The 25491-nt window shown below is 38.8% G+C and overlaps 1 pseudogene; it reads right to left on the bottom strand.

The window, feature by feature from the left end:
* Window positions 1-13844: 13844 nt before the first annotated feature.
* On the bottom strand, window positions 13845-14703 carry LOC114903653 (annotated as a pseudogene).
* Window positions 14704-25491: the final 10788 nt, after the last annotated feature.

Below are 25491 nucleotides of genomic sequence, written 5' to 3' on the forward strand. Positions count from 1 at the left end.
GGAAATCCTACCTCTTGTGCCCATTTCCACAACAGCAACTTTAAAACATGTGCTTATGGGCACTTAATATTCACAAGGACTGCCAGAGTGTAAATGGCACCTGCCCTTAACAAATGTCCTGTGGTAGTTATGGAAAAAAAATTCAAAATAGACTTTCAAAAAGCCAATTTCAACTGTAACTTTTTCTCACAGTGTTTAAAATAACGCATGCAAACATGCTCAACATCTCAAATTATTAGACACATGCAAATCAAAACTACAACAAGGTGTCACCTCGCACAGTCAGAATGGCCATCATCAAAAAGTCTACAAACCATAAATGCTGAAGAGGACATGGAGAAAATGGAACCCTCCTATGCTGTTGGTGGGATGTAAGCTGGTAACAGCCACTATAAAGCACAGTATGGGGATGCCTTTAAAATGTAAAAATAGAGCTACCATATCATCCAGCAGTCCTACTTCTGGGCATACATCTTCAGAAAGCCAGAATTCAAAAAGACAAATGCACCCAAACCCAAACATGCACTGCAGCACTATTTACATTAGCCAAGACATGGAAGCAACCAAAATGTCCATCAACAGATGAATGGATCAAGAAATGGTACTGGTAGACAATCAGTTATTACTCAGAAATGAAAAAGCATGATCATCTCTAGGTCCATCCCTGTTACTGCAAATGGCATTATTTCACTCTAACTGAAGTAATTCAGATAGAAAAAGACAAATATCATATGCTATCACTTATAGTGGAGTCTAAAAAATGATAGAAATGAACTAATTTATAAAACAGAAACAAACTGACAGACTTCAGATATCCTTTAGGGAGAAAATTTTTTAAATCTGTTACCAATCATTAAATATCACCCTGAAAAAATTAATCAATAAATAACATTGTAAAGGTATTAATTCTCCTCAAATTAACCTATACCAGGCATTAGCAAACTAAACCTGGAGATCACATCCAGCCTACCACCTTCTTTTGTAAATTAAATTTAATGAATGACCCACAAAAAAACCCACAATGAGACATCACATCACACCTCTCAACATGGCTATTATTCCAAAGTCTACAAATATGAAATGTTGTTCATGACATGGAGAGAAGGGAATCCTAGTACACGGTTGGTGGGATTGTAAATTGGTACACCCACTATGAAAACAATATGGAGGCCCTGAAAAAAGCTAAAAGTAGAACTATCATATTAGCCAACAATTCCATGGCTTGGTATATGTCCAAAGAAAATGAAGACACCCATTTGACAAGATACATGCATCCCAGTGTTCATAGCAGCATTATTTACAATTGCCAACATACAGAAGCAAACTAAATGTTCATCAACAGATGAGTGGATAAAGATGTGGTATGTATACACAATGGACTATTACCCAGCCATTAAAAAGGATCAAATTCTGCCACTTGCAACAACGTGGATCAACCTAGAATATTTATACCTACTTAAATAAGTTAGAGAAAGGCAAATACTCTATGTTCTCACTTCTCTGTGGAATCTAAAAAATGCAAGAAAGGAATGTATATAACAAAATAGAAATAAACTCAAGAGAACAAGTTAGTGGTTACTGGTGGGGCAAGCGAAGCGGCGAGGGAAAGACAGTAGTTTGTTTCTCTAAATCCAATACGCCTATGTATGAAGTAAACAAACAAGGATATATAGTACAACCCAGGGAAATATAGCCATTATTTTTTAATAAATTTAAATGGAGCATGATCTATAAAAAAATTAAATCCATAGGTTGTACCACTGAGACTAATGTAATATTGTAAATCAACTATACTTCAATTTAAATAATCCCTAGGGTGGCTGAATGGATTAAAGGAAGTTCAATTATATACTGTGTACAAGAGATTCATGTTAACTTTAAATCCATATATACCATAAAATTGAATGATTGGAAAAAAGATACTCCATGAAAATGATACTTGCCTGACTAGTCTATTATCAGGCAAAAAAGACTTGAAGTCAAACCTCTCAAAGGAAAGAAGGTTATCATATAATGATAAAGGGATTAATTCATCAAGAAATTATGACAATTATAAATATGTATGTGTCCAGCATTGGAGCCTCTCAACATATAAAGAAATTATTAACACACATGAAGAGGAAAATGTGCAGAAATAAAATAATGGTAAGAAACATCAATACCCAACTTTCAACACTGTATAGATCATCTGGACAGAATATCAATCAGGAAACACTGAACTTGAACACACACTTGATATTAAATGAACCTAACATACATCTACAGTATATTCCACTCAACAGCAGCAAAATTTCCATTCTTCTTAAGTACACATAGAACATTTCCTAGGGTAGATCCTATGTTAAGCCACAAAACAAGTCTTCAAAATCCAAGAATATTGAAATCATATCAAGTATCATTTCCAACCACAATGGTATGAAACTGAAATTCAGTATTAAAAAGAATAATTGAAAATTCAAGAACACTTAGAAATTGAACAATAAGCTCCTGAATAGCCAGCTCATACAGGAATAAATCAAAAGGGAAATTTAAAAAAATCTTAAACAAAATTGGAAACACAAAGTAGCTAAATTTATGGAATACAGGAAAAACAATGCAATTCAAAGAGTTATGTTTACAGTAATAAAGGGATGTATTTTAGAAAAAATTCTTGAGAGAGGATCAAGGTGATGGAATAGGAAGATATTGAGCTCCCCTCCTGCCATGGACACACCCAAATTACAACAACTTACAGGGAAATTATCTCAGAGAATGACCTGGTGACTAGCAGGGAAAGTTTTCCACAACTAAAGATATAAGGAAGGAGAAACCACAAGGCAGGTAGGAGGACTGGAAACACAGTCTAATTGGAACCCACACATGGAGCACAGTGACCCACAGCTGGAAGATATCACAATTGCATACGTCCTCCACAGGGAGGGAAGGGGTGAGCCCTGCATCAGACTGCTCAGCCCGGGAAGAAAAGGACATAGCAGGTCTGGGAAGGAAAGGACATAGCAGGTCTGGCTTTGAAAACCTGCAGGGCTTACTTTCAGGAAAGCTGGAGGCTAAAGAAAACCGAGACATTGCTCTCGTTGGGCACACACAAATCTCACACATTCTCAGTCCCTGTGCAGAGCCAGTAGTGTGAAAGACACCTGGGTCAGACCCACTTGCTAACTTGGAGAGCTTCTTGGAAAGGCAAGAGGCAGCTGGGACTCCTGCTAGGAACTGAGACATTGCTAAGCAACATTTTAGAGTCTTCCCTGGAGCTGATTAGAATCAGGGGCCTGCCCCATCTACCACCATGCCCATAGCACTCCTGAACCCCAAGGCCTCACAACCAGACACACTGGGGGCTTACCCTGTCTGCCTGTGCACCTGGAGCACCACATAGCCACCCATAACGGAGGGCTGCATTAGCTACCAGCACCCCCATGGTAATCACATACTGCAGGGCCTCACAGCCATTTAGGCCAGGGTCCAACACCACCTACCAGCTTGTCCACAGTTGGCCTTGCCGTAAGAGAAAGGTGTGTGAAGCCCATACAGGGGACACCCCTGGAGCATGCGGCTCTGCTGGCCAGAGGACAATGTGCTGCTGGGCCCTCTCAGTCATCTCCTATATAAGGCCACTTCTCTGAGACCCGGGAATGTAGCAACCTGAACCTAATGAATAGAAATACACAGAGAATTAGGAAACATAAGGAAATAGAGGAATATGTTACAAATGAAGTAACAAGACACGACATCAGAAAAAGAACTAAATAAAACAGGGATAAGCATTCTACCCGCAAAAAAAAGTGTTGACACTAATGATTATAAAGATGCTCACCCACGTCACGAGAAGAATAGATGGACATAGTGAGAATTTGAACCAAGAGTAATAAAATGTCAGAAAGAACCAAACAGCTGAAAAATACAATAAATGATATTAAAACACACACATGCACACACACACACATGAGGGGAGCAACATTATATTATATGATACAGAAGAACAGATCAGTGAAATGGGAAACAGAGTAGTGAAAATCACCCAAGCTGAATAGCATGAAGAAAAAAGAATTAAGACTATAGGTAAAGGGATCTCTGAGATAACATCAAGAATATTCACATGAGCATTACAGGGGTCCCAGAAAGAGGAGATGAGAGAAAGGGTCAGAGAACTTATTAGAGGATATAGTAACTGATAACTTTCCTAACCTGGGGAAGGAAACACACATCCAGGTCCAGGAAACACAGAGTCCCAAACCAGATGAAGACAAACAGGTCCACACCAAGACATACTATAAAGTGCCAAAAATTTAAGGTAAAGAGGGATCATAGAAGCAGTGAAATAAAAGCATCTAGTTATGTTCAAGGTATTCCCATAAGACTGTCAGCTGACTTTTCAGCCGACTTTGCAGACTAGGAAGGAATGACAGGATATATTCAATGGGCTAAAAGGAAAAAGCCTTCAACAAGAATACTCTACCAGCAAGATTATGGTTCAGAATTGAAGGAGAGGGCCTCCCTGGTGGCACAGTGGTTGAGAATCCGCCTGCCAATGCAGGGGACACAGGTTCGAGCCCTGGTCTGGAAATATCCCACATGCCATGGAGCAACTATGCCCGTGAGCCACAACTACTTAACCTGTGCTCTAGAGCCCATAAGCCACAACTACTGAGTCTGTGAGCCACAACTACTGAAGCCCGTGCACCTAGAGCCCATGCTCCACAACAAGAGGAGCCACCACAATGAGAAGCCCGCAAGCAGCAACAAAGACCCAACACAGCCATAAATAAATAAATTTATGAAAAAAGAAAAGAATTGAAGGAGAGATCCAGAGTTTCCCAGACTAGCAAAAGCTAAAAGAGTTCATCTCTAAGAAAGCAGGCTTATAAGCAATGTTGCAAGAATTTACTTAAGCTTAAAAGAAGTCTCACTAATTACTGATAGTAACCAGAAAACAAAAGTAAAAATCTCACTGCAAAAAGTATACATAGAGTAAGGGTAGTAGATCAAACACTTATTAAGCTTCTGTAAAGAATAAAAGACAATAGTAGTATGTTTTTTTAAACAGAGAGGGACCAAATAAATCAGAAATGAAAGGATGAAGTTACAAGACACCACAGAAATACAAAGTATCCTAAGAGATTACGACAATTATACACCAACAAATGGGACAACCTAAAAGAAGTGGATAAATTCCTAAAAACATAAATCTTCCAAGATTGAGTTAGCAATAAATAAAAAATCTAAACAGATCAATTACTGGCAATGCAATCCATCAATAATCAAAAAACTCCCCATAAATAAATGTCCAGGACCAGGTGGCTTTACTAATAAATTCTACCAAACATTTAAAGGACAGTTAACATCTATCCTTCTCAAGCTATTTCAAACAACTGATGAAGGAGTGCTTCCAAACTTATTTTCTGAGGCTAGCATCGCCCATATATGAAAACCAGATAAACACACTACCAAAAAAGGTAAATTACAGGCCAATATCCCTGGTGAATATAGATGCAAAAAACCTCAACAAAATACTGGTAAACTGAATTCAACAATACACTAAAAGAACCATACACCATGATCAAATGGATCACCTTAGCAATGCAGGAATGACTCAGTCTATGCAGATCAATTAAGTGACACACCAGATTACCAGAACAAAGCATAAAATCATATTATCATCTTCATATCTCCAGCAAAGGATTTGGCAAAATTTGACAAAATTCAACATTGAATTATGATAAAAACTCTCAACAAGGTGGGTATACAGGCAACATACCTTTTTATAATAAAGGACAGGGACTTCCGTGGCAGTCCAGTGGTTGGGAATTTGCGATTCCACTGCAGGCGGTGGGGGTTCAATCCCTAGTCAGGGAACTAGGGTTCCCCATGCTGTGCGGTGAGGCCTGAATGAATGAATGAATAAATAAATATAAAGGGCATATATGACAAAAGCAGACCTAACATCATACTTAATGCTGAAAAGCTGAAAGCATCTCCTCTAAGAACAGGAACAAGATAAGGATGCCTACTCTCACCACTTTTATTCAACACAGGATTAATAGTTCTAGCCACAGCCGAAGACAAAAATAAAAATACAAAATAGGATCTAACTTGTAAAGGAAGTAAAACTGTCACTCTCTGCAGATGACATGATAATATGTAGAGAAAACCCTACAGATCTCACCAGCAAATTATCAGCATAAATAAACTCAGTAAATTTGAAGTATACACAATTTTTTTTATTTTTAATTAACTTTTTTGGAGTATGGTGGCTTTACAATGTTGTGTTAGTTTCTACTATGCAGCAAAGTGAAGCACCTATACGTATACATATATCCCCTTTTTTTGGATTTCCTTCCCATTTAGGTCACCACAGAGCACTGAGTAGAGTTCCCTGTGCTATACAGTAGGTTCTCATTAGTTATCTATTTTATACATAGTATCAATAGTGTTTATCTGTCAATCCCAATCTCCCAATTTCTCCCATCCCCCTTTTCCCCCCTTGGTGTCCATACGTTTGTTCTCTACATCTGTGTCTCTATTTCTGTTTTGCAAATTAGATCATCTATACCATTTTTCTAGATTCCACATATGTGTTGATATACGATATTTGTTTTTCTCTTTCTGACTTACTTCACTCTGTATGACTCTCTCTAGGTCCATCTACGTGTCTACAAATAATCCAATTACATTCCTTTTTATAGTTGAGTAATACTCCATTGTATATATGTACCACATCTTCTTTATCCATTACTCTGTTGATGGACATTTAGGTTGCTTCCATATCCTGGCTACTGTAAATAGTGTCATAGTGAATATTGGGGTGCATGTGTCTTTTGGAATTATGGTTTTCTCTGGGTATATGTCCAGTAGTGGGATTGCTGTATCATAACGTAGCTCTATTCTTAGTTTTTTAAGGAACCTCCATACTGTCCTCCATAGTGGCTGTATCAATTTACATTCCCACCAACAGTGCAAGAGGGTTCCCTTTTCTGCACACCCTCTCCAGCATTTATTGTTTGTAGATTTTTTGATGATGGCCATTCTGAATGGTGTGAGGTGATACCTCATTGTAGTTTTGATTTGCATTTCCCTAATAATTAATGGTGTTGAGCAGCTTTTCATGTGCCTGTTGGCCATCTGTATGTCTTCTTTGGAAAAATGCCTATTTAGGTCTTCCACCCATTTTTTGATTGGGTTGTCTGTTTTTTTAATATTGAGCTACATGAGCTGTTTCTATATTTTGGAGATTAATCCTTTGTCAATTGCTTCACTTGCCAATATTTTCTCCCATTGTGAGTGTTGTCTTTTCATCTTGTTTATGGTTTCCTTTTCTGTGCAAAACTTTTAAGTTTAATTAGATCCCATTTGTTAATTTTTGTTTCTATTTTCATTGAAATATATGCAATTAATATACAGAAATGTTTTATTTTTCTCGGCCCTAATAACAAACTGTCAGAGCAATTAAGAAAAAAAATGACAAATGTACCAAAAATAATAAAATACCTGAGAATAAATTTAACCACAGAGGTGAAAGATTTATATATTAAAAATTATAAGACATTGATGAAGGAAGTTGAAGATGATGCAAACAAATGAAAAGATATCCCATGCTCTTGGATCAGAAGAATTAATCTTTTTAAAATAGCCCTATTACTCAAAGTAACCTACAGATTTAAAGCAATCCCTATCAAAATACCCATGACATTGTTCACACACAGAACAAATAATCCCCAAATAAATATAGAACCACAAAATACCCACACTGCCAAAGCAGTCCTGAGAAAAAAAAGACCAAAGCTGGAGATAACATGCTCCCTGACTACAAAGCTACAATAATCACAAAAACAGACACATAGATCAAGGGAATAGAAATAGAAAATCACCCAAGCTGAATAGCATGAAGGATCTCACAAACTTATGGTGAATAAGGATCTCACACACTTATGGATCTCACACACTTATGGTGAATAAGTCTACCACCAAGGAGGCAAGAATATACAATGGAGAAAAGAAAGTTTCTTCAATAAGTGGTGTTGGGGAAAGTGGAGGGCTACATGTAAAATAAGGAATTTAGAACATTTCCTCACACCAGACACAAAATTCAAAATGGATTAAGGACCTAAAGGTAATACACCAAACCATAAAACTCCTAGGAGATAACATAGGCAGAACATTCTTTGACATAAATCGTAGCAATATTTTTTGGGATCTGGCCTCTAAGGCAAAAGAAATAAAAGCAAAAATAAACAAGTGGAAGCTAAATAGAGTTTAAGAGCTTTTGCACAGCCATGAAAACCATCAACAAAATCAAAATTTGAAGTGCAAAGTGTAAGAAAACATTTGCAAATGATATGACTGACAAAAGGTTGATATCCAAAATATATAAATGGTTCATACAACTCAATATCACACACACACAAAATAAATAAACAACACAATCAATAATGGTCAGGAGACATGAATAGACATCTTTCCAATGAAGATACAGATGGCTAAAAGGCAGATGAAAAGATGCTCAACATCACTAATTATTAGAGAAGTTCAATTCAAAGCAACAATGAGATATCAACCTCCACCTGTCAAAATAGCTCTCATCAAAATGTCTACAAATACCAAATTCTGGAGAGCATGTGGAGAAAAGTGTACCCTTGTACACTGTGGGTAGGATTGTAAATTGTTGCAGGCACTATGGAAAATAGGATGGAGGTTTCTCAAAAAAGTAAAAGTAGAACTACCATATGATACGTCAATAACTCTCCTGGGTACCTATCTAGGAAAAAAATGAAAACACTAATTCAAAAAGATACATAAACCCCAATGTGCATAACAGCACTACTGACAATGGCCAAGATATGAAAGCAAGTTAAATGCCCATGAAGAGACAATGGATAAAAAGATACAATATATATGTACAGTGGAATATTACACAGCCATAAAAAGAATGAAATTCTGCCATTTGCAGCATCATGGATGGACCTTGAGAATATTATGCTTAATGAAATAAGTCAGAGAAAGACAAATACTGTGTGATATCATTTATATGTGGAATCTAAAAATAATACAAATGAATGTATATGTAAAACAGAAACAGTCTCACAGATCTATAAACAAACTAGTGGTTAACACTGGGGACAGGTAAGGGGGAGGGGCAAATTAGGGGTATGGGCTTAAGAGGTACAAACTACTATGTATAAAATAGATAAGCAACAAAGATATATTGTATAGGACAGGGAATTATAGCCATTCTCTTGTAAAATCATTTAATCAAGTGTAATTTGTAAAAAAATCCCAGATCACCTGAAACTGATATAATATTGTCAATAAATTATAATTAAAAAAAATAAAATAAAAACAATTGGGTAGAGGATCTGAATACACATTTTGCCAAAAAAAAAAGATGCTAAAAAACACATGGAAACATGCTCAACATCCCTAATCATCAGGAGGGAAATGCAAATCAAAACCACAAGAAAGAGATCACCTTACAGGTGTCAGAATGGCTATCATCAAATTGACATTAATGAGTGTTGCTGAGGATGTGGAGAAAAGAGCACTCACCTGCACTGCTGCTAAGAATGTAAGTCAGTGCAGCCAACTATTGAAAACATTACGGAGGGTTCTGAAAACATAAAAAATAAAACTACCATATGAGTTAGCAATTCCACGTTTGGTTATTTATCCAAAGAAAAAAAGCAAAAAACTAATTTAAAGAGATACATGCACCCCTGTGTTAATTGCAACATAACTTACAATAGGCAATATATGGTAGAAGCCTAAATGTTCAAAGATAGACAAATGGATAAGTGATATATACACACACACACACACACACACACACACATGTATACACATACATACATATGAATACACACAATGCACATACACATATACACACATCCATATATACATATGTATACATATATACATGTATGCATACATATATGTAGATATATTCATATACAGATACATATATATGTATATATGTGTATACAAATGTACATATACAGTTATATATTACTCAGCCATAAAAAGATAAAATCTTGCCATTTTTGACAACATGGATGGACCTAGAGAGTATTATGCTCAGTGAAGTCACATAGACAAAGACAAATTCTACATGATCTCACTTATATGTGTAATCTAAAAACAAAACAGACACAACAAAACAAATCTTACAGGCACAGTGAACAAATTGGTGGTTGCAAAAGGGGAGGGGAGTGGGTCTTGGACAAGACAGGTGAAAGGGTATAAGAAGTACAAAATTCCAGTTATATGATAAAAATTGACAAGAATTTAATATACAGAATAAAGAATATGGTTCATGATACTGCAGTAACTGTGGATGGGGACAGATGCTTACTAGACTCATCAAGGTGATCATTTTGTAATATACTTAAATGCTGAATCATTATGCTGTACATCTGAAACTAATGTGATATTATAAGCCAACTATTCTTCAATCAAAAAAACACAAAAGAAAGAAAGAAAAAGAATGTATGCCCTGACAGCATTTCACCTGAGCCATTTCTTGGGAGTGTGTTTGTAATGAACAGCCTTGAGGAATGAGCTAATGTCTCTCCCTCCGACAAACAGGAACCTGCTAACCTCTCATTTTAAAAGCAGTGGAGTCCTCAAACTCAGTGTTCCTCAGTGTAACACAGCCTATTACATGCATAGCACTCAACTGGATCCCTCTCTGTCATCCCAGTGGGAACCTGGGTGTGGGGAAGGAGAACCAATACAATATCATGCTCATGCTTGCTGTACCATAAGTAATAAAACCTTTTGTTTCTGAAAAACCACTCAATTAAAGAACCTAACTTTACAACTAAAGGAACTAGGAAAAGAACAAACTAAGCCCAATATTAGCAGAATGAAATAATAAGGATTAGAGCAGTTATAAATGTAATGGAAGGACGTACTGTCTAGCACGGGGAACTCTACTCAATACTCTGTAGTGATCTATTGGGAAAAGAATCTAAAAAACAGTGGATATACGTATAACTGATTCACTTTACTGAACACAACATTGTACATCAACTGTACTCCAATAAAAATTAAAAATAAAGTAATACAGACTAAGACAACAGTAGAAGGATAAATAATATTGGAGGTTTTTTTTGAAAAGATAAACAAAATTGACAAACTGTTAGCAAGACTAAGAAAAAGAGAGGTTGAATGATGAATGAATGAATAAATAAACACACACACACATGCATATAAAGGCATTACAATGATGCCACAGAAATACAAATGACAATCAGAGACTACTATTGACAATCATATGCAAACAACTTGGATTACTTAGACAAAAAAGGACAAACTCATAGAAACATACAACCTACCAAGAAATAGAACACCTGAACAGACCAGTAATGAGTAAAGAGAATGAAACAGTATTGAGAAACCTCTCAATAAATAAAATCCCAGGACCAGATAGTTTTTCTCATGAATTATGCCAAATATTTTGAGAGAAATTAAAGCCAAGACTACTCAAATACTTCCAAAAATTTAAAGAGGAGGGAATGCTTTCAACCCATCTTATGAGGCATTACCCCAGACAAGGGTAATGCCAAAACCAGACAAGGGGTCTTCCCTGGTGGTGCAGTGGTTAAGAATCCTCCTGCCAATGCAGGCGACACGGGTTCGATCCCTGGTCCGGGAAGATCCCACATGCCGTGGTGCCACTAAGCCTGTGCACCACAACTACTAAGCCCTCACACCTATAGCCTGTGCTCCACAACAAGAGAAGCCACCATGATGAGGAGCCCACACACCGCAAAGAAGAACAGCCCCCACTCGCCGCAAGTGGAGAAAAGCCCACGTGCAGCAACAAAGACCGAACACAGCTAAAAATAAATAATTAATTAATTAAAAAAAACAGACAAGGGCACAATGAGAAAAGTACATATCAACATTCCTGAATAACATAAATGAAATACACTCAAAATACTGCCAAACTAAATTCAGCAGCACACTGAAGGGATTCATTCACCATGATTAAGTGGGATTTATACCTGGATGCAAGGATGGCACAATGTATGCAAATCAATAAATGTGATAGATTACATTATGATAATAAAGGGAAAATATCATATTAATAGATACATAAAATTATTTGACAAAATCCAACTTCCTTTCATGATAAAGATTGTCAAGAAATTAGCTATAGAAGGAATATACCTCAACACATTAAAAGTCATATGACAGGCCCAAAGCTAACAGTCCCAAAAGTGTTTCTCCTAAGTTTCAGCCAAGACAAGGTTACAATTCTTGCCCCTTCTTTTCAGCATAGTACGGGAATTCGTAACCAGAGCAAGTAGGCAAGAAAAATAAATAAAATAAATCCAAATCATAAAGGTAAACCTAAATTTTCTGTTTGCAGATGACATGTTTTTATATCTACAAAAACCTAAAAATGCCACTTCGAAAAAACTGTTCAAACTAATAAATAAATGGAGTAAGAAGCATGACACAAAGTCAACATATAAAAATCACTTGTGGTTCTGTTTACTAACAACAGAAACTATCAGAAAAGGTTAAAAAACGTCCCATTTACAATAGCACACAAAAGAATAAAATATTTAGGAATAAAGTTAACCAAGAATGTAAAAGAGCCGTACACTGCAAACTATAAAATATTGATAAAAGAATTTGAAGAAGACACAAATAAATGGAATGATCGCCCATACTACTAGATTGACTAAATGAACATTGCTAAAAATGTCCATACTATCCAAAGCAATCTATAGAGTCCATGCAATCCATGTCAAAATCCGAAGGCAGTTTCCCCAGAAAATAGAAAAAGAAATTTTAAAATTCATATGGAAACATAAAAGGCTCCAAATGTCCAAAGCAATCTTGAGCACAAAGAGCAAAGCTGAAGGCATCACTCTTCATAATTTCAAACTATACTACAAAGCATAGTAATCAAAGCAGTATGGTCACAGTACAAAAACAGACATATAGAACAATGGAATGAAATAGACCTCAGAAATAAATCCACATATTTACAATCAACTGATCTTTGACAAAAGTGACAGGAATATATAATGAGAAAAGGATCTTCTCTTCAGTAAATTCGCGGGAAACTGAATATTCACAAGCATAAGGAATAAATTAGACTTGTATCTCACACTGTATACAAAAATTAATTCAAACTGGTTTAGAGAATTAAATAAAAGATCAGAAACTGTAAAGTTACTAGAAGAAGATATGGTGGGGGACTTCTTGACGTGCTATGGGCAATGTATTTTTAGATGTGACCACAAAAGCACAGGCAGCAAAAGCAAAAAATAAATGAAAAAAAGAATTAAAAATAGATTGCATTAAACTATAAAGCTTTGAACAGCAAAGGAAACAATATACAGAGAGCAGAGTGTACCTATAAAATGTGAAAAATATTTGAAAAACCACTCATATGTATAATATGCTCAAACAACTGAGTAGAAAAAACACAACAAATAACATTATTTTTCTTTCAGGGACACTTTTCCTTCTTTTAATATATTTTGTCTTTTGCTGCTTTTGAAGTGAGCTCTCAATTACAAAATATCAAACTACACTAAAAAACGCCAGCCACTGGCACAGGATGGAGAAGCCCACAAGTAAGGACAGACAGCAGCAGGTGGCAAGAGGTGGGAAGTGACTGAAGCTGTGGTTACAAATGCTCAAGTGTTGGACAGCTAAAACTATCCAAAAGGTTGTGCCCTAATATTAGCACAGGTCAGACCCGTTACTACCATGGCAGGTGGCCTCGGTGTGTTTGGGTTCAGATTCCACACGGCAGTACAATTTCTTCCAGTTAAAAGTTCTTGGATTGCACCAATCACAGGATGGCCTGAGGGCACCGGACCAGTCTATTAGTTTTTCAAAACGCTGCCATAGACCTGATAGATGTACGAGGAGGCTTCAGGAGCTAGCTCTACACTTTGGCGACAGTGTGTAATTGGGGTTTTCTGGCTGGCTATGGAGCTTGGCCAAAACCCAAATGCCATTAGTCAGTCAGGGATTGGTACAGAATACCCTGCCCTTCCACACTCCTCTTGGCAATAGTATAAAGGTTGTTGTTTTGCAACTTGCTGGAAACAGTGTCAGCATTTAAATGACTTTCCTTAATCTGAAACTGAAGTTCATTTCATTGGGAATATCCTTCCATGTTGCAAGGAAGACCTGGCGCTTCATTTTGCCATCTTCTACAAAAAGTACATTGAGTGGGATGAGGCAGCTGAAGTAGAAGATATCACGATTGTTTTTCACAGCCACCTGCAGGTTGTTCAGAGGTTCTATCTTCATGACTGGGTCCAAGGTGTGGAGACACAGGGAGACATCAATGCTCTGGCTTGGCATCAGTGGTGTAGGAATGGCCAGAGGACTGCTGTGGATGACACCAAAGCTATTCTTGTTAAACTGAATTGCCAAGTCTGTCATGTGCTACAGAGCTGTCTTCATGAAGTTCATTTCCATATAGATGTGCCCTTGGAGGTGAGTAAATGTTCCTGAAATCTCCAAGACTTCAGCCTTTACTTCAGGCAGCCAGACAGCTTTAGGAGCCCTATATCCACCAGGTTCCATGACTATCCCCATAGAGAGTTCAAGTTGGTCATTCAGACCACTGCTGACCACAGCAGGAGTAGATGAAGGAGCAAAGGTTGCAGGCACTGATGGTGGGGTGAAGGACTGTCCCATCAGACTATGTAGCCCTCCCCACAAGAGGTCCATCTTTTTGAATTATACTTTTGTCTGGATATAAGCCCAGGAGAGGGGTTGCTGGATCCTATGGCCACTCTGTTTTTATTTTTTTGAGGAACCTCCATACTGTTTTCTATAATGGCTGCACCAATTTACATTCTCACCAACAGTGTAGAAGCATTCCCTTTTCTCCATCCTCTCTCCATAATTTATTTGTAGAATTTTAAATAATGGCCATTCTGACTGGTTTAAGGTGATAACTCACTGTAGTTTTGATTTGCATTTCTCTAATAATTAGCAATGGTGAGTATCTTTTCATGTGCCTATTGGCCACCTGTATGTCTTCTTTGGAGAAATGTCTATTTCAGTCTTCTGCCCATTTTTTGATTGGGTCGTTTTTTTTGTGATTCAGTTGTATGAGCTGTTTGTATATTTTGGAAATTAAGCCCTTGTAGGTTGCATCATTTGCAAATAGTTGCTCCCATTCCACAGGTTGTCTTTCCATTTTCTTTACAGTTTCCTTAGCTGTGGAAAAGCTTGTAAGTTTGTATAGGTCCCATCTGTTTATTTTTGCTTTTATTTGCATTGCCTTGGGAGAATGATCTACAGAAATATTGGTACAACTTATGTCAGAGAATGTTTTGCCTATGTTCTCTTCTAAAAGTTTTATGGTGTCATGTGTTATATTTAACTGTTTCAGCCATTTTGAGTTTATTTTTGTGCATAGTGTGAGGGTGTGTTCTAACTTCAATGGTTTACCTGTGGCTGTCCAACATTCCCAACACAATGTGCTGAAGAAACTCTCTTTTTTCCATTGTATATTCTTGCCTCCTTTGTCAAAGATTAATTGACCATTGGTGTGTGGGGTTTTTTCTGGGCTCTCTAGTCTGTTTCATCGACCCATATGTCTGTTTCTGTGCCAGTACCATGCCGTTTTGATTACTGTCGCTTTGTAGTATTCTCTGAAGTCTGGAAGCATTATGTCTCCTGCTTTGTTCTTTTTCCTCACGACTGCTTTAGCAATTCTGGGTTGTTTATGGTTCCATATAAATTTTAGGATTCTTTGTTCTAGTTCTGTGAAAAATATCATGAGTAGTTTGACAGGGATGTCATTAAATTTGTAGATTGCTTTGGGTCCAATGGCCATTTTAATAATATTTCTTCCAATCCAAGGGCATAGGATATCTTTCCATTTCTTTGAATCCTCTTCACTTTCCTTTACTAATGTTTTATAGTTCTCAGCTTATAAGTCTCTCACAACCTTGGTCAGGTTTATTCACAAGTATTTTATTTTTTTGGATGCAATTTTGAAAGGGATATTTTTTCCATTCCCTTTCTGCTATTTCATTGTTAATATAAAGACATGCAACCGATTTCTGTGTTTTAATCTTGTATCCTTCTACCTTGCTGAATCTGTTTATCAGTTCTAGTAGTTTGTGTGTGGAGTCTTTAGGTTCTATATATTGTACCATGTCATCTGCCTATAATGAACATTTTACCTCTTCCCTTCCAACTTGGATACATTTTCTTTCTTTTTCTTGTCTGATTGCCGTGGCTAGACTTCCAGTATTATGTTGAATAGAAGTGGTGAGACTGGGCATCCTTGTCTTGTTCCAGATTTTAGTGAGAAGGCTAAGTGCTTTTCACCATTAAGTATCATATTGGCTGTGGGTTTGTCATAAATAGCTTTTAGTATGTTGAGATATGTCCCCTCTATACCCACTTTCATAAGAGTTGTTATCATGAATTGGTGTTGAAATTTATCAAATGGTTTTTCTGAATCTATTGAGATGATCATGTCATTTCTGTCTTTTTTGTTGTTGATGTGGTGTATCACACATGGATTGATGTGCATATGTTGAAAGATCCTTGTGACCCTAGGATAATTCAGCACGTTCATGGTGTACGATCTTTTTTATGCATTGTTTGGTTCGGTTTGACAACATTTTGTTGAGAATTTTAGGTTCTATATTCATCAAAGGTATTGGCCTGTCATTTTCTTTTTTGGTGGTGTCTTTGTCTGGTTTGGGTATCAGGATGATAGTGGCTTCATAGAATGTCTTTGGGAGGCTTCCTTTCTCTTCGATCTTTTGGAAGACTATCATAAGGAGTATGTGGTGACCAGAGCTTGCATTGGATGTTGAATAGGGCCTCCTCGTTGCTCTGTGGTTGACACAGCCCTGTCGGGGGCAGGGTCTGCTCCCTAGTTGTTGGAATAGAAGCCCCCAGGTCTGTTTCTATGCTGGATTAGAGAGCATAATTAGGTAGGCTGGATTGGAGCACTCCCAATGGGAGGGGAGTCACTGAGCATTCCTCTGCCGGAGCTGTCCACCAGGAAGTGTGCTCTGTGGTGTCACCTGTCACCCATGGTGCGGGCTCACAAAGTACTCTGTTGTTGGCACTGCTCTCAGCCCCACCTCAACTGTGGGAATGCAGGCAATCAGCCCTGGTGTCCCTTAGGCACAGTGTTCACAAAGCCACCAGCGCAAATCCGTAGGTGCTAATCCACTGATGTCTGGTGCCAGGACCAGAGTGTCCCACACATGTACCCACTGTGGGAGCTATGGAAGCAGACTAAACCCCAGGCCGGCCCAGCCTCCTTGTGCCTGTGCCCATGAAGCCCACAGCTGCTAATGCTGGAACCGTACCAGACACGGGAATGCCCACTGTCCACTCGGATGTCCCACAGGCACTGAGTTTATAAAGCCAGGGGCAGTGCCATAAATCTGCAAATTCCAGAGCCATGGGGAGAGGGCTCCAGTATCAGCCTTGCTTCCTAAGTCAGGCAGTACCTTGGGATCCACTCTGATTTCAACCCCACCTCCACATGTGAGCAACTTGCTGGTACTTGTGTGCTCCCAGAGGTCGTCGTAGAGGTGGCACCAAGAAAGAGGCTGCTATGGTGGCCTTCCCCTCCCTTCAGCTGCCCTTCAACAATGATGTTTTGCTTCTATGGCCAGCCTGGTCTTCTTCTGCATACACCCCGGGTTGGGCACTTACCACACTCCAGCCTCTTCGGGCTGTCTGCATGCAGCCAAACCCAGTCCAATCCCCTGGTCTGTCCTCTGAAGCCCAAGTTTCAGCACCCAAAACCCACACATACCAGCAGGCACAAGTCTTGGGCTGAGGACTGCAGTGAGCTAGTACAGATCCTCTGTGCGTGTCTCTGTTTTGTCTGCTGCAAACTGACTGCTGCGCTCTCCCCAAAACCTCTGCAGCTCCGTTTCTGTCCCAGCTCACGTCCCCACTGGTGAAGGGGGTTCCCAGGGTGAGGGAAACTGTCCTCTTACACAGCTCCCCAGCAGGAGGGAGCTTCTTCTTCTTCTTCTTTTTTCTTTCATCCTGTCTCATTACGTGGAGATCTTTCTTGCATCTCTGGGTGTCTGAGATATTGTGCTGGCATTCAGTAGGTATTCTGTGAGGATTGTTCCACACGTATGTATTTTTGATGTATTTGTGAGAGAAGGCGAATTCCACATACTTCTGTTCTGCATCTTGCCTCTATATAATTTGTTTGCTTTTTTTCTTCTACTTCGGGAAATCAAATTACCAGTGCCTGAAGGAGACTGACCAGAGGCCCAAGGACACAGGAAATATCAAGGTCATTACACAAACATCAGCCCCACAGACCCCTAAAGCCCAGATCCTGAAGAAGCAAAAGAGGAGATAAACTGCCTCAAAAGGGACAGTAGTCATGTATACTCCCTGCAAGTGTACATCAAAGGGCTTGTTTCCACAGATGATGACAAGAGATGCTACAACGATTCTTTAAGTTTTCAATATAATGGAAAATAAACCGATTATATTGGCGCTGTAATTTATTTTCCCCGACCATCATTGAGGTTGGGTGCCTCTTCATATGTAAAATGATTGTTTTTGTTTCTTTTTCAGTGAGATTTAATTTCATAGGTTCCAAATATTTTTATTTGGTTGCTTCTATTTTTTCTCTTTACTGAGAGGTAATTTGAATATACTGTATATTTGTGGTGTCTTCTCCCACAGCATCCTTCCAAACCAATTACTGTCCACACAGTCACTAAAAAATTTGTCAAGAACTTGTTGTCACAGGTCATCCACCACTCAAGACACTTGATATGAGGGCCATCTGCTGTGCACAGCCTTACATCAAGAGCTCTGTACTGAGCTCTTTGCTCTCAACTTGTGGACCAGATAAAGGACAGGATGAGGATATCATTATTCCCTCACCTGCTGCACTCAAGCACATTGGTCACTGCACAAACGTCATTGCCAAGCTGACAGACAACAGGCCTCGGATCTTCTCCTATGGTTTTCCCTAGTTTGCCACCAAGACATTTGATCTGGACCATGTCACCATCACCTTACCCAGAGAAGTTTTTTTTTTTCTAAAATGAACCTGAAATACTGTATTTTTCTCCTTTTGTGTCCCGGGAGAAACAGCTCTAGTTTTCTAAGTCATAAGAAAAAGTTATAAATATGACATTTGGGGCAAGAGATAGAAAATCAACATTTTGGGGCTTCTCTACACCACCACCCTGCAAGTCACATGATCGGGCTTTAAATCCATCAGCTGACCCTTGTACCTCACTGAACAGCTTTAAATCAGCTCCATACCCTTTAATTTACCTGACCCTGTATGAACTCAGAATCTGCCCCTGAAACCTGCACCTTCAAAAGTCAGGAGCTTCACGTTGATCCCAGCACTGAACATAGCTCTGGGCATACAGGCTGTGATCACTGATGGTGCAACAGATAAGTAAATGAGACCCTTCTGCTGAGGTCAGGGGTGTGTAGACAGAAGGAAGAGGCTCGGATCTAAAGGGAAGAAAGAAGTTTGGGGAGAACTCTGGAGAGCCTGGGCACAGGGTGGAGTACAGGCAGCCATCAAAAATATCACTGGTTTTATATGCTCCATATTCACAACAGCCTGCCCTGTTTTCCAGGTTCAAACACTCACACAGGCCTGTAGCATGTAACCTGTCAGCCCAAGATTCAAACAAGATATTTCTGGGTCCAGAATCCTACCTCTGGTGAAAACAAAGGCAGTCATGGTGCAGAGAGCATTCCACAGTGTCTGGCCACTGTGCCATCTGACCAGGCTGTAAGTTCACAATCAGATATTGATGGCAGACATATGTCCCCTCTGTGAAGGGACCCAGTTTGGGCCAGAAAGTCAGAGGTGTCTGGTGCATCTAATCCTGTATCCACCAAGTGCGCAGCAGATTGATGGAAAGGGGCGAAAAGTATATTTTCTCTCAATTCATGTTAGTTTATCAAAAGAATAGAGTTTTGTCTTAGTTAAGCAGAATACTTTTAAATAGCGTAGACAGCTCAAAACTGCTGTTTAGGGAACTGAAAACCAAGTCAGCCATGAACAGTGATTTAAAATCCTTGGAAATCAGTCAGAGGTGAGGATTTGGTTTGGCATAGTGTTGAGTGCAGGAGTAAAGAAGCAGAGACATCACCTCCCAAAAGACACTGAAATCCCATGGCACCAATGGATCAGCTGCAGGGGCAGGGGTTTTGGGTGGAGGGTATTTCTCTCAAAATCTCCCAGGGCACTCACCCTTCCCTATGCCACCCCACTACTACATTCACTTTTCCTTTCTCAATTTCTGGAACCCCTGGGGCAGCACTTCTTAAGCTGGAGCCCCCAGGGACCACCTCTGCAGTCCAGATTTTTCATGGATCTTTACAAAGTCTCGACTGGAAGCCAGGTGGCAAGGCCCCCGGGTGTGCGGCTGGACCAGGAGTGCAGGGGAGAACTGGAGCATTAAAGCACAACGAATGATGAGAAAGAAAAATGAAGGAAACAATCCTATTTACCATCACATCAAAAGAAATAAATACCTAGGAACAAACCTACCTGAGGAGACAAAAAGAACCGTACTCCAAACACTATAAGATGCTGATTAAAGAAATTAAAAATGACACAAACAGGTGGAATGATACACTATATTCTTGGACTGAAAGAATCAATATTGTTAAAATGATCATGTAACTGAAGACAATCCACAGATTAAATGCAATCCCTATCAAATGACCAATGGCATATTTCACAGAACTAGAACAAAAACAATTTAAGTTTGTATGAAAACACAAAGACCCCTAGTAGCCACACTAACCTTAAGAAAGGAAAATGGAGCTGGAGGTATCAGACTTCCTGCCTTCTAGGCATAACAAAGTTACAGTCCTGAAGACAACAGGGTACTGGCACAAAGCAGAAATATAGATCAATGAGCAGGAAAGAAAGCCCAGAAGTAAACCCAATCACCTATGGTCAATTAATCTATCACAACAGAGGCAAGAATATACAATGGAGAAAAGACAGCCTCTTCAATAAGTGGTGCTGGGAAAAATGGAGAGCTGCATGTAAAAGAATGAAATTAGAACACTCCCTAACACCATACACAAAAATAAACTCAAAATGGATTAAAGACCTAAACGTAAAGCCAGACATTATAAAACTCTTAGAGGAAAACATAGGCAGAACACTCTATGACATAAATCACAGCAAGATCCATTTTGACCCACCTCCTAGAGAAATGGAAATAAAAACAAAAATACAAATGGGACCTAATGAAACTTAAAACCTTTGGCACAGCAAAGGAAACCATAAACAAAACGAAAAGACAACTCTCAGAATGGGAGAATATATTTGCAAACGAAGCAACTGACAAAGCGTTAATCTCCAAAATATAAAAGCAGCTCATGCAGCTCAAATCACACACAACGCAATCCAAAAATGGACAGAAGACCTGGATAGACATTTCTCCAAAGAGGATATACAGATTGCCAACAAACACATGAAAGGATGCTCAACATCACTAATCATTAGAGAAATGCAAATCAAAACTACAATGAGGTATCACCTCACACCGGTCAGAATGGCTATCATCAAAAAATCTACAAAAAATAAATGCTGGAAAGGGTGTGGAGAAAAGGCAACCCTTTTGCACTGTTGGTGGGAATGTAAATTGATACAGCCTCTATGGAGAACAGTAAGGAGGTTCCTTAGAAAACTAAAAATAGAACTACCATAGGACCCAGCAATCCCACTACTGGGTATATACCCTGAGAAAACCATAATTCAAAAAGAGTCATGTACCACCATGTTCATTGCAGCACTATTTACAATAGCAAGGACATGGAAACAACCTAAGTGTCCATCATCGGATGAATGGATAAAGAAGATGTGGCACATATATACAATGGACTATTACTCAGCCATAGAAAGAAGCGAAATTGAGTTATTTGTAGTGAGGTGGATGGACCTAGCGTCTGTCCTACAGAGTGAAGTAAGTCAGAAAGAGAAAAACCAATACTGTATGGTGAGACATATATATGGAATCTAAAAACAAAAAAAAGGTTCTGATGAACCTAGGGGCAAGACAGGAATAAAGACACAGACATACAGAATGGACTTGAGCACAAGGGGTGGGGGAAGGGTAACCTGAGACAAAGTGAGAGAGTAGCACTGACATGTATACACTAGCAAATGTAAAATAGTTAGCTAGTGGGAAGCAGCCGCATAGCACAGGAGATCAGCTTGGTGCTTTGTGACCACCTAGATGGGTGGGATAGGGAGGGTGGAAGGGGGACACACGAGGGAGGTGATATGGGGATATATGTATAAGTACAGCTGATTCACCTCATTATACAGCAGAAACTAACACAACATTGTAAAGCAATTATGGTCCAATAAAGATGTTAAAAAATAATTAATTTTAAAAAAGAAACAAAGGATACATGCACCCCAATGTTCACTGCAGCACTATTTACAATAGCCAAGACATCGAAGCAACGTGAATGTCCATTGACAGAAAAATGGACAAAGAAGATGCGGTACACTACTCAGACATAAGAAAATGAAATAATGCCACTTGCAGCAACATGGATTGACCTAGAGATAAACATACTATGTAAAGTAAGTCAGACAGAGAATGACAAATACCATATGATATCACTGGTATGTTGAACCTAAAAAAAATGATATACATGAACTTATTTACAAAATAGAAACCAACTCACAGATAAAGAAAACAAAGTTATGGTTATCAATGGGGAAAGGTGGGGGGGAGGAATATAGTATACTAACTATACTTCAATAAAAAATATAAACAATAAATTGCATTAAAAAGTTATATGAGTGCAAGGATAGCTTGGAAAAGGAGTAATTTTTCACTGCAGAAGATTTGCTTTAACATTATATTTTAACTGGTGATCTCTGTTGTAATGCACCATGTTTCAGAATGTTATTGATAATTTGTTAATTAAATCTCAATTATTTTTTTAAGTATAATACACTCCACGATTGACTGTTTCACCAGGCTGTACGCATTGCTCGAGAATTCATTCATTTTTCATAACCAAAGTTTTATACCATTTGAACAGCATCCCCCGTATCCCCCACTGAAACTTCCTGACAATTGAAATTCTGGTCTATACGTTACACCAAGTGGACGTAACAGGCATATATAGAACATTTCACACAACAGCCTGTTCTCATGGAACATACTCCAGGATAGGTCATATCATAAAACACAAATACGTCTTAGTAAATTTAAGAAGATCAAAATCATATCAACTGTCTGGACACAATGATATAGAACTAGAAATCAACAAGAGTCTATGTGGAAAATCTACAAAAATGTGGATACTAAACAGTACACTTCCGAAAAATCAATGGGTCAAAAAAGAAATCAAAAGTGAATTAAGGGCTTCCCTGGTGGCGCAGTGGTTGAGAGTCTGCCTGCCAATGCAGGGGACACGGGTTCGTGCCCCGGTCCTGGAAGATCCCACATGCCACAGAGCAGCTGGGCCTGTGAGCCGTAGCCGCTGAGCCTGTGCGTCCGGAGCCTGTGCTCCGCAACGAGAGAGGCCACAACAGTGAGAGGCCCGTGTACCGCAAAAAAAAAAAAAGGGGGAATTAAAAGGACTTCCGTGGTGGCGCGTTGCTTAAGAATCTGCCTGCCAATGCTGCGGACACAGGTTCGAGCCCTGGTCCGGGAAGATCCCACATGATGCGGAGCAGCTAAGCCCATGCGCCACAACTACTGAAGCCCACGCACCTAGAGCCCATGCTCCACAACAAGAGAAGCCACTGCCATGAGAAGCCCGCGCACCGCAATGAAGAGTAGTCCCTGCTCACGACAACTAGAGAAAGCCTGTATGCAGCAACAAAGACCAAACACAGCCAAAATTAAATAAATAAAATAAATAATTTTTTTAAAAAGTGAATTAAAAAAAAAACCCTCGAAAGAAATGAAAATGGAAACACAATCTACTGAAAACTATGGGATGCTGCAAAAGCAGTTCAGAGAGGAAAGTTTACAGCCATAAGTGCATATGACAAGATATTAGAAAGCACCTAAATAATCTAACTCTACACTTCAAGGAACTAGAAACAGAAGAAATGTATCCCAAAGTTAGCAGAGGGAGGGATGCAATAAAGACTAGAGTGGAGGGGCTTCCCTGGTGGCGCAGTGGTTGAGAATCTGCCTGCTAATGCAGGGGACACGGGTTCGCGCCCAGGTCTGGGATGATCCCACATGCCGCGGAGCAACTAGGCCCATGAGCCACAACTACTGAGCCTGCGCATCTGGAGCCTGTGCTCCACAACAAGAGAGGCCGCCATAGTAAAGGCCTGCGTACCGCGATGAAGAGTGGCCCCCGCTTGCCACAACTAGAGAAAGCCCTCGCACAGAAACAAAGATGCAACACAGCAAAAATAAATTAATTAATAAACTCCTACCCCAACATCTTAAAAAAAAAGACTAGACTGGAAATAAATAAAATAGATAAAAGAAAATCAATAGAAAGGATCAATGAAATAAAAGCTGGATTTTCAAAACCATAAAATTCACAAACTTTCAGCTAGGTTAGGCAAAAAGAGAGAAGACAAAATCAGAAATGAAAGAGGAGACATTACCACTGATACGACAGAAATACAGGATCATAAGAGACTACTATGAACAAATATATGCCAACAAATTAGATATCCTAGAAGAAACCGGTAACTCCTAGAAACACACTACCTACCGAGACTGAATCAGGAAGAAATAGAAAATCTAAACAGACCAATAACAAGGGATTGAATCAGTAATAAAAAAACTCCTAACACAGAAAACGGAAGGACCAGATGACTTTATGGTAAATTCTACCAAGCCAATGAAGAAAAATTAACACCAGTAATAACTCTTCCAAAAAATTGAAGAGAAATGAATACTTCTAAACTTGTTCTATGAGGCCAGCATTTCCAAAACACCAAAGTCAAATAAAGACTCTGTAAGAAAAGAAAAGTACAGGTCAATAAAACTGATTAACATAGATGCAAAAATTCTGAACAAAATATTAACAAATCAACTTCAACAATACATTAAGAGGAGCATACACTGTGACCAAGTGGGATTTATCGCTGGGATGTAAGAATGTTTCAACATACACAAATGAATATGCGAGATACATCACATTAAAAGAGTAAAAATAAAAAACACATGATCATTTCAATACATGCAGAAAAAGCAATGGACAAAATGCTATCATTTTATGATTAAAAACTCTGAACAGATTAAGAATGGGGGGAATGTACCTCAACATAATTAAGGCCATATGTAACAAGCCCATAGCTAACATCATAGTCGTTGGTAAAAAGGTAAAAGCTATTTTTCTAAGGTCAAGAACAAGATAGTGATGCACACTTAATCACTCTTATTCAATATAGTACTGGCAGTGTTAGCTGGAGCAATTAGGCAGGACAAAGAAAAGTGTCCAAATAGGAAAGGGAGAACTAAAATTATCATTATTTGAAGAGGGTATGATTTTGTATATAAAAAATCC

Source organism: Monodon monoceros, unplaced genomic scaffold (genome assembly GCF_005190385.1).
Source record: "Monodon monoceros isolate NGI ecotype Baffin Bay Population unplaced genomic scaffold, NGI_Narwhal_1 Super_Scaffold_21, whole genome shotgun sequence".
Lineage (NCBI taxonomy): Eukaryota > Metazoa > Chordata > Mammalia > Artiodactyla > Monodontidae > Monodon > Monodon monoceros.